Genomic DNA, 8,066 nt, shown 5'->3' with positions numbered 1-8,066 from the left:
AATAAAAGATTGATCTTACAAAAATTTTAAAAATAAAATAACATAAAACAAAACAAAACAACACAACACAACGGTCATTTTCTCGCAATGAATGAATAAAAAATATATATATATATATATACATAATTCTAAACTCATGCCCCTACCTAGCCTACCCTTGCCCTGTCCCCTTCATACATCACATCACTCTCACTCACAATTAAGTTCAAGTTACTGTTACAATGAATGAAAAAAAAAAAAAAAATGCTGCAACTTAATTGCCGTTGCCCGTCCCTACCACCTCTTACGACCTACCCCTATGCTATGTTTGCATCACTCAACTCACTCTTCACTCACATTCATTGAATAAAAAAAAAAAAAAAAAAAAACAACAACAACAACAACAAATTATTCTGCATCTGAGCACCTCTGTAGACTTAAAAAATAAATAAAATTTCAAATGGTCATATTACCATTTAATACAACGGTAATATATATATATATATATATATATATATATAAATTTACTTCAATCTTTCAAATTACTATAAATATCTCTCATTTTCCAAAATAAATCTCACAAATAATTCTCTATCTCTCCTAAACTCTCTCAATCTCCGGTGGTGATATATGCATCAATTAGTGTACTAACTAGTGTACTAACACTAGTTATGGTATTATTATTAACCATACTCATTATACAAATTATAAATATTAAAAACTTCTTAAATTATACCATATCATCAATTCGTACACTAATTGATACATATAGCATTATTCTTTAATCTCTCTGAAACTTTCAGTCTCTCTCAACTCTCAATTAATTTTGAAGTATCATCCCTAAGTGGCAGTTGCAATTGTGCAATAAGAAACTTTTATCAGAAAAGATTATTTTCTATATCACATTCGCCAGTCGATAAAATTAATTAGTTTAATTAAATTTATTAGCTATTCATTTTTTTTTCATTAATTATTTTTGAACATATATTAATTATTATTTTTTACTCATTGTATTTACACATTATTTAAATTAATTGTTAATTCTTATATATTGTTTTACTTACATTACTATGGATCCTAATACTCCTAATGTTTATGTCGATGTTGATACATATACTACACAACATGAATCTGTTGATTCTCTTTCTAATATCTCTATTCCAACAGTTGGTGTCATGACTCGAACCCGCCCCTATGGATTAAGGTCATAACCGGCCAGTAATTATGAGATTACTTACAGCCTCAAACAAGATTAAACGTATCTCAATAGTAATAAAGGGGCCCAAACGAAAGCAGACTTAAAAAGTTTGTCTAATGAGTTGTGCTTACATGGCATATCAAAAATATTTTCCATATATAAATAATAACTCACACCATAAACCAAAATTAGCATTTTGTACACCTAGGATCATTCAAACATATAGTCAGCTATACCAAAAGCTTATACACATAAATGGTCTATCATGACCAATGGAAGTAGCAAAAGAAATACAAAAGGTCATAAACAAAGCATCTTGCGTGAGGTATCTGGGCTGACTCCACAAAACTCGGGTTCCTTTCTCAAACTCCACTAAGATTGGGGTTGAACTTCCCTTGGTTTACCTACAAACATATAAATAAGGGTGAGTTAACGCCCAGCGAATAATACCAAAGTAAAGGGGTTATATGAATAAGATTCATGTTAAGTACGTCGAACCCGTGAATTTCAAATACAAATAGCCTTAGGCCTATTATGATCAAACGGCCTCGGGCCCATTTTGATCCTTGTCAAACATATCAAACTGTCTCGAGCCCATTGTTCGATAAACGGCATCGGGCCCAATTCAAACATTTTAGACGTATCAAACGGCCTCAGGCCCATTATTTTCCATAGTTATCTTTATGCGCATTTCATATTCATGTTCATGATCTTGATCAACTTCTTATTCAAACAGCCTTTAGCCCATTACATTTATATTCAAACGGCCTTTGGCCTATCAAAATATTCAAATGTATCAAACGGCCTCAGGCCCAATTCATACATATCAAATGGCCTTGGGCCTAAATCAATAGAGCCTTATACAAAATTAGGCATACTAGATACTCATTCATAATCCAAATCAACAAATCCAAGAAGCTTGTACAGAAATGGCATTTGGAAGATAGCATACTTGAAAATATCCTTACTAAGATATTACTCGCAGTTTTTCGTCGATGGATTTGCTCTTGCGCTTGACCCTACACATTTCATAACACATTCGGTCACAAGCAATTCAATCCGTTCTTAACTTGTTTATTTCTCTTAGGCTTCTTTCTTATTCCTTTAGTTCATTTACAATGCTCAATGCATGCCTAACAGTGCTTAGAAATGAAAGAGAATGGAAAACGGAATATGAAGTGACTTTTCAAAATTTCCAAAACAGGGCACTCTGCTCGAGCGTAGCTTCGATCGCTCGAGTGATCTGCAAAACTCTGTAAAAGTACTGGTTGCATGATTTTTATACTTGAGCGAGGAGTCTTGTAAAACAGGGTTTGCTTGAGCGCAATATTTGCCGCTCGAGCTACCGTGTAAATCTCTACAAAACTTCTAAAAGCTTGATTTTTATGCTTGAGCGAGACTTTTTTTGCTCGAGCGGACATGCCAAACTCTAGAATTTCCAGCATACTTTTTGAGCTTCAAAACACAACTTTACATGGTGTAACTTGCATATTATGGCCTATATGTCAACCATACAACTTCTATCATGATCTAAATGTCAATTTCACGAGATTTGAAGCTCAAATTCCCATGAATTCATCACATAAGTTCAATTATGTCGAATTTATTTTCATAATTTCAAAACCCATGCAAACAAATCTTATATCTTCTTGGATCTTTCATGCATGTGAAGTGTAGCTTCTATTTTCATCTGAAATGGTACAATTGATGCTTAGACTTATGAGACTCAACAAAATTAGGCATGTATGTATGATTTGGTGACATAATCTTCATGTTCCAAGAATCATCTTCCAAATACAACATAAATCCTTAGAATTGAGTTTCATACCATGGTAATTCTTACATGCATGTATTAAATGAATCTCAAATCTACATGAACTACATGTTTCATGCTCAATTATGCAAATTCATGGCAATCTCTTGCATGCATATGTATATTGACTTCAAATGCATCACATTCACCTTAAATCTTGTCTTTAGCTTCATATTATCTTTTAACTCACTCAATTATGAACTTAAACTCATGAATTTGAGTTCAATTACTCACCTAGAAGCTTCAATCTTCCAAATTCTAGTTAGTTCTTGAGTTAATCTTCTCAATCTTCAAGCTTTGAGGTAAAATCTTCAAGTTGAATTCTCTCTATCTCTCTCTCTATAATCGGCTCACTCGTTCTCTTTCTATAGTGTGTTTTCAGACCTTTGAGCTCATAATATGAGCTTAAGTGTGTTTAGCCCATACATATATATACTAGGTGATTAGTTTAAACTAATCAAACTTAATTAAGACTAACCAATTGTATTTAATTTAATCAATTTAATCGAATTATTTTGATAGGAATCAATTTTTAATTAAATCTCATCGTAGACTTTAAAAATCATGCTAATCACAATAATACAGTCAATTTTAGTTTCTGTCGCCTCTACGGCTTTCAATTTAACTTCTATAACAGTAAATCAAATAGGTTTTCCTACGGTGAACAGATAGAAATTTAAAAACACATATAATCATACAATTGGCACTCAAAATCATGTCAGACACATAATCACAATAATAATTAAGATTAATCAACATAAGACAGAACATGGTTATCATAGTTAGATCATCATCTAGGGGCACAACTAGTACTGTTTGGAAACATTTTGAAAAAACATCTATAAATAATTCTGATAGTACAATTACATTTAAAGAAAAATATAAATATTGTGTACATTTACTTAATGTTGCATCTGCAAGGGATACTAGTCATCTAAAAAGGCATGCTAAAAACATTTACAAAGTCAACAACCTGATATTTGAAGCAAATGCAATTAAGGGCTTCATCAATTGGTAATTTACAAACATTTTCATACGATCCTATACGTGCACAAAATTCTATAGTTTATTATATTATTAAAAAAGAACAACTTTTTACTACTAGTGAATGTCCCGATTTTACCGAAATGATTCACGAAAGTTTTGCACTGCAATATCAAAGTTTTTCAAGAAATACTATTAGAAATAGGATTTTAAAGAAATTTGAGGATGTTAAAAGTGAATTATTTGACATCTTCAAAATATTGAATGGAAGAGTTTGTTTAACATCTGTACTATGGTGAAATAATGGTTTCGAATATCAATGTATCACTTCACATTTTATTGATAATGATTGGAAATTAAATAAAAGAATTATTTCATTTAAATTAGTTGAACTTCCATACAATGGTCATTCGCTTGGTGTATAAATAAGAAATGTATTATATGAGTAGGCTTTACAAACTAAAATATTTACGATTAGTTTAGATAATGAAGCATATTATAATCAAACTATAGCCCATTTAAAATCAACTTTACAATTACTTATTTATGGTGATTTATTTCATATTCGTTGTTGTGCCTATATTTTAAACTTGATTGTTAAAGGAGCTATACAAGTATACGAGTCTTCTGTACTTGTAACAAAAAATGCAATTGTTACTATTATGTCTTCTGCTAATCGAATTTCGGAATATAGAAAAATTTGTCAACGAAAAAATATGCCATTTAAAAAATTGATTTTATATATAGATAGTAGGTGAAATTCAACGTATAATATGTTAAAAAGAGCTTATAAACAAACAAGAGCAATATATTTATTTTTTGCAACAACATTAATAGGAGGAATACCGACTCCTACAGAACTTAATTGGCACCAAGTAGCCTTGTATAAAGATTTTTTAAAAGTTTTTGATACTTCGACAAAATTATTTTCTTATATATATATATATATTCCCACTTCACCATTTGTTTTACATATGCTAGCAGAAATAATTAAAATTTTCGTAAAATATATGAGAATGAATATTATATAACCATTATTACTTCAATGAAAGCAAAATTTGATAAATATTTTGATCACTTGCCTCATCTTTTATGTTTTACCATAATAATTGATCCCAGGTATAAAAAAATTGATTTACAAGAATTTTTAGAACGTATTTTCATTGATCAAACACAGTTTTCTCCTATTATGCAAACATGCAACAGATTATTTGAATAATACAGGGCATCTGCATTTGTAAATACACCTACATACACTACACTAGCAGTCTCATCTCGAGGCGAGAAATTAAGTGTTTTTTAGCAATAAAAAGTAGAAGAATATCTCAACATACAAGCATAAGTAGTTCTGAACTATAACGTTATTTGGAAAGCCCATCAGTGGATGATTCCGATGAAATTATGAACTACAACGTTATTTGATATTTTTGAATGGTAGAAACAAAATGAAATTATGTGGCTTATGGTTTCATAGATGGCCGTTGATATACTAACCGTTTTTATTTCTACAGTTGCTTCAGAAACAACTTTTAGTGCAGGTGGACGGGTGCTCAGCAATTACTGCAGCAAGCTTTCATCCCAAACGGTTGAGACACTGATGATATCCAAAGATTATATACATGCGCTTACGAAAATCAAAATTATAGTGAAAATAGGTGGATTCAAAATGATTTTGACGGCATATCCTCAAGCAACGCGATGAAAATGTCAATCTCCTCCAATGATTGATTAATAATTTGTTTTTTTATTATTTGTTTTTTTTTTTTTTGTATTAGATTATTGAGGTGGAGTATAATGTAAATGATTGGTAGGCTAGTAGATGCCAACCTAGTTGGAATGTACTTGACTTATAGTGATGCAATTGTTATACCATTATCAATAATCTACACTTATTTTATTTAATGATATAAATTTTTGTAATATTTTATTTCATTTTGAAATAAAAATTATTCATTCAATAAATGTTATATAATTAATTTAATACTGTAATATTGAAAGTTTCATTTTCATATATGTACAATTATTCATTTCGAAAGAAAAAAATGACATAATTGCGTACTTTTTTAGTTATAAGTTCATAAATAAAAAAATATAAGTCATACATAATTAAATTTAAATACCACTATGAAACATAACCAAACCAAACATCTCATTAATTTTAACTAAAATACTCTAATATAATTTTTCTTTTATTTTTTATCCTTAATAAATAATCTACATAGATAATGTATTTATCGTTCATTTTTTTCAAAAAAAAAAAAGGCTCGGCTAGGCCTAGCCAGCGACCCGACTCTAGGCCCTATTATGAGTGCACCTGGGCTTGGGCCCCACTTTTTGGCCCATCGACTAGCCCGCTAAAAAAAAAGGGAGCTCGCGATGACCGCTTGGATCGGCCCGAGCTCGAGTCCGGATGGGTCGGGCCATCATTACATCCTTATGTATCAAGTTTATTAGACCAAAGGGTAAATTACATTGACACCCTTAAGATTTGTTTTCAATATAAATACTTCTCACATTCAAGAAATTACATTCTCCTTCCTAAGATTAAAATTTTTATTATAATTTAATTTTTTTGTTAGTCAACTGTTAAGTCAACTAACTAACGAAAAAACTAATATAAAAAATTAATTTTTTGAAATGTTTGTTTTACTTTTGTTTGCATATATAAAATTGACAAATAATTTCTAATTTAAGAAAATTTTATATGCTCCAGTCATGGTGTTTGGTTATGACATATTATGATATTATTTATAACTATTGATTATAATATTATTTTAGTTATGATTCAAAAGGTATTTGATTATACCTCATGCGGTGTTTGGTTATAACTATTTTTTTTTTAGTTATGATTGAAATGGATCTAATTATAATATTTGTGATAATTAACACCACAAAAACTTGTGTATCTTAGCATTATCAAAATGTTTAATAGTATAATAATATATGTATTAAATGAATTTTTGTAATTCCTTGTAAATTTTCTTTACTCATCTAGTAATTTTTTTTTAAAATTTTTTTTAACAAGAGTAAAATAAGCATTTTAAAAAATTAATTTATTATATTATTTTTTTCCGTTAGTTGACTTAACAGTTGACTAATGGAATGACTAAATTGTAATGAAAGTTTAAACCTTAGGAAGGGAGATATAATTTTCAGAACATACTTATATTAAAGACAAACCTCAAGCGGTGTCAGTGTAACTTACCCTAGACCAAAATACCCTCGCGTTATTCTCCCTTCACGATCAATAGAGAAAATTTTGGGCTAAATTTTTCTGTGTGATGGTTAGAGAAATTTGTAAAACTAAAATTTCTCTATCATTTTAGAGAAAATTTTGAAAGCATCACCCTTTGTTTAGTTGATTTTCTCTGGAAAAAAATTTGGGCTAAATTTATTTGTCAATGTAGTGAAATTTATAACACCATTACCCATTGTCAAGTTGATTTTCTTTGCTTAAAAACCTGGGCTAAATTTCTCTATTTGTTGGCCAAAGAAATTTGTATTTAGTTGATTTTCTCTGGATAAAAACTTGGGTTAAAATTCTCTGTCATTGTAGTGAAATTTGTAACAACATGACCCCTTATTTAGTTTATTTTCTTTGTCTAAAAATTTGGGCTAAATTTCTCTTTGTGTGATGGCTAGAAAAATTTGATTTTCTTCCCATTGTCATGTTGATTTTCTTTGGCAACATTACACTCCCCTTTTATATATGGAATTTCTCAGGCATGTTCATTTCTGCATTTGAATTTCACTGGCTACATTGCAACCCCCTTGAGATATGAAATTTATCTAATTTTATGATTGTTCATGTGTGTGTGGAATTTTATTGACCACTTGCTCTTGCGATATAGAATTTCTCTAGTCATTGCACGCTTACTTAGTACTCTCTTGTGTGAATAGAATTCAGTGAAAATTTAGAAATCACAAACACATAAAAATTACAGAGAACTTCCAAATCAAAATTGTCCAACTCACAAAATAACACGTTTAGAGAAAATTACACAACTGAGAAATTTACAAACTTAACAAGTAAAACATCTAACATAGAAATTTCTCTTTGTTAAAATAATTACAACAGAACAACTTGTTCAA

The sequence above is a fragment of the Camellia sinensis genome, chromosome 2 (assembly GCF_055761805.1).
Source record: "Camellia sinensis isolate YWXY chromosome 2, ASM5576180v1, whole genome shotgun sequence".
Lineage (NCBI taxonomy): Eukaryota > Viridiplantae > Streptophyta > Magnoliopsida > Ericales > Theaceae > Camellia > Camellia sinensis.
The sequence above is the reverse complement of the archived record's forward strand: the minus strand, read 5'-3'. Positions refer to the sequence as shown.